This window comes from Lucilia cuprina, chromosome 2, assembly GCF_022045245.1.
Source record: "Lucilia cuprina isolate Lc7/37 chromosome 2, ASM2204524v1, whole genome shotgun sequence".
Classification (NCBI taxonomy): Eukaryota; Metazoa; Arthropoda; class Insecta; order Diptera; family Calliphoridae; genus Lucilia; species Lucilia cuprina.
In genome coordinates, this window is record NC_060950.1 from 68040203 (window position 1) to 68044377 (window position 4175).

Below are 4175 nucleotides of genomic sequence, written 5' to 3' on the forward strand. Positions count from 1 at the left end.
TATAGTCTAGTCTATAGTCTAGTCTATAGTCTAGTCTATAGTCTAATCTATAGTCTAGTCTATAGTCTAATCTATAGTCTAGTCTATAGTCTAGTCTATAGTATAGTCAAATTTGTAGTCGAGTCTAGTCTAGTCTATAGTAGAGTCTAGTCTAGTCTATAGTCGAGTCTAGTCTAAAGTCGAGTCTAGTCCACAGTCTAGTCTATAGTGACGTCTATAGCGTAGGCTTTAATGTTGTCTATAGTGTAGTATATAGTCTAGACTATAGTCTAGTCTATAGTCTAGTCTATAGTGTAGTCTATAGTCTAATCTATAGTCTAGTCTATAGTTTAGTCAACAGTCTAGTCTATAGTCTAACCTATGGTCTAGTCTATAATCTATTCTATTGTAATAAAAGGGTTAATGTTTTAGTTTAGCTCTCAATATATTTATGAATGCATAAAACAAATACAAGACTATACAGGTATGGGCTATTAATATAAAAGTGTACGCGTTAGAGCATTGAAACGTCAATAGGTAGGAATTTGTTCTGTTTGGTTTAAATGCTCACAACTCCTCTTATATTATAAAAAAGGTATAATGTTACATATAATAATTTTATGATATTGTTGCAGTATTTGCTTTTCATATAGAAGTTCGCATAGCCAACTATGACATTAGTTTAAACAGATCAACAATTTTAATTTTTCACCTGTATAAGTTTCTGCTTTAAACAAGAATGGACAAAATGCTTAAAGGGCAATGAAGCGTACATTACTAGAATTTATGGGTCAATAGGATGGTGTTTAAAGGAAAATTTATTCAATTTATTTTTATTTAATTTAGTGTTAATTTGCCTTAATAAATATGCAGTATACTTTAAGGCTTTTCTTAACAATAAAATAAATATTATGAAAAACAAATCCTTTAGTAATTTCTTTTTAAATCCCATAAATTCTTTTTATAATTACAAAAGATATTTTCAAATCCTCAGAAATTTAGTTTTTTTTTACTAAAACAAGCAATTTAAATTTCAATTTAAAAGTTATAGTTGTCATACAAACAATATGTATAAAGCCAATAAGGCTTCGTATACCTAACTCTTTTGCACACATACACTCATACATACTCTACTTTAAATTTCATTTTCAGTTCAATTCTTCTTTTTTTACAAAATGCTTGTAAAATAAATATGTCACAAAAGAAAATTGCAATTAATTTTTGCTAACAATACAATATACTAAAAAAATATCGCATTATATTAGTTTGAGTAATAGAAAAAAAGGCAAAATATTTCTTTAAAGCTACTGACAAAATACTGTATTGTATGAACTATATATATTGGAAAAAAATCAAAAAAGGAAATAAACTACCAAAGAAAGCAGCACAAAGAATCATTGCCAAAAACATAAAGATTTTTAAAATTTTCTTGTTGTATTTCTACTCATACTGAAACAAGCTAGATTCAATATGACACACTTATTACAAGGATTTGTAAGGATTGAAAAGACGTACATGAACACAAATTTTTTATGTTTCTGTACTTTGCTGTTTGAAAAATTTAATAAATTTAAAAATTTTTGCTTATACAACTGGTGAAAGGAGGGAACACAATGGCTTGGAGGGATATGTATTACATCAATTGACTAGACTATAGACTGGACTATAGACTAGACTATAGACTAGACTACAGATTAGACTAAAGACTAGACTATAGACTATAGACCAGACTATAGACTAGACTATAGACTAGACTATAGACTAGACTATAGACTAGACTATAGACTAGACTATAGACTAGACTATAGACTAGACTATAGACTAGACTATAGACTAGACTATAGACTAGACTATAGACTAGACTATAGACTAGACTATAGACTAGACTATAGACTAGACTATAGACTAGACTATAGACTTGACTATAGACTAGACTATAGACTAGACTATAGACTACACATAGACTAGGTGCTAGATTTGTATGTAGTAGTAACGCCTTGTATATTTTTGTTTTGTATTTCCGGTTTAATAAAAATTAAACTTCAATTTTATATTTTATATTAAGAATCATGTTTTGTAAATTTTATTTGTTTTTTTTTTTTTGATTTACTTTATGTCTAAATCCTTTTAGGAACAAGTTTTGTATGCGAGTTTTTTTCCCAAAACTAGTGTTGAAATGGGGGAAAAAGTACATAGCAAATGCACTACTCTGTTACGTAGTTATAGTAAGTAGTTTACAAACGAATGACTAGCAAGTGGAAAATTAGTGGAAAAATGAATATTTATGGTTGCTGCAGCAAAAGGATTAAGGGCAGAAAATATACTAAGTTAAGAACACACACATACAATTTTATTTTTGGTATTTCGGGTAAAGGGAGAAAAAAGTGCAAAAGTATTGTGAAAAAAGTAATAACAACTGTAGATTGTATGAAATAATCTGAAAAAAGAATTATTAATATAAATATAGCAAATATCCTTGAATATTGCCCCTAAAAATAAAAAAATATGTTTGAGATTAATGAAGTAATAGGAAAAAGGGTTATGGAAAAAAGATTTGTTATTGGAATAGAAAATTTTCCAAAAATTTAAAAATAACTTTCTGTTGAAGAACACCGTTTTGATATTTCAAAAAATAGTGTGCTCAAGGTTTTGTTTAACTTTTAAAAGTTGCTTGATATGGTAAACGATTTTTTCCCTAAAAATATATAAAATTTAATTATTCATTAACTTACCAATAAAACACTTTCCCAAGCCATCCATCGTATGGGCATAGGTTGGGTTTGACGACCAGCCGAACCCTCCAATTGACAATAGTCACTCGTATAAGCAGAACGATTTATCACAGTACCAATTGTGCAGACTTTAACACTAAACTCGGGGCCGATAATGCAACTTCTGCAAAAAAGTAATAGATAGATAAATTTTTAATCAAAATAAATATTTAGTTTTCATAACTTAAAAATATCCTTATTAATATAAAATGTTGAAGACAAAACGCAATTTTACCCACTTTTATAACTTCTTAATGTCCATTTTTGGTCTATGCTTGAGAACACACTCTACATCAAAATAAATATTCCCTGTTTTAACCGCAAATCATATATTTTCAAGTGTTCTTTAGTGAACAATTCTTTCTGTAAAAAAAACCTCTAAAAGAAAACATCCCTTAATTTACACCCTTCATTCAAATTGTATTTCGCTTTAGTTTCCTAACAGGATCTCAATCATCTTTATATCATAAGTGTTGATTTTTATTAAACTCCCTTTAAATTTCAATGATGTTGATTTTCTTTTTTGTTGGTGTTCTGAACAACAAACGTTAAATAATCTTTATTGTCACAGTTAGTGCCAGTTTTGCAAACAGCATTTTTGTAATGAATTAATGTTTGTTTTGTTTATTCTATTTCCCCCCTCACTTATAAATATAATATTTTTTCTAAAATCTAGTTATTTTGCTTATTTTTTGAGTATCATCATCATCATCATCAAACATTATTTGGCCCGCAGACATATCACTCTAATATCTGGTCTATACAGGATTTCATAAATGTTTTGTGCCCAAGGCAAAAGAAGTTTTCGTTTCTTTTTGAATTCAAAATGGCAAACTGTTTTGGGAAATAACAAGTAAGACTATACCGAATCTTATATACCCAGCATCAAAACGTATGTATTAAATGGCTATAAGAAAACATGGACCAACATTGCCCATTTTCAATACCAAAAAAACCATACCTATAGGAAATATTTTTGCATAATTTTAAGCCTCTAGCTCTTTCCGTTCCAACTCTATAGTGCTTTCAACAGAGAGAATTTAATAGGGATCAAGAATATATATACTTTTGTGGGTCTATGATCAATAATTCTATGTGTTACAAACGATCTAGTATATAGTCTAGTAAGGTCTACAATTTCGTCCAGTCTATTGTCAAGTCCATAGTTTAGTCTATAGCTCAAACTATAGTCTAGTCTATAGTCTAGTCTATAATGTAGCTTATAGTTTATTCTATAGTCTAGTCTACATTCTAGTGTATATTTTAGCATAAAGTCTAGTCTGGACTATAGTCTAGTCTATATTATAGTCTATATTCTAGTCTAGTCTGTAGTTTAGTCTATAGTCTAGTCTATAGTCTAGTCTATAGTCTAGTCTATAGTCTAGTCTATAGTCTAGTCTATAGTCTAGTCTATAGTCTAGTCTA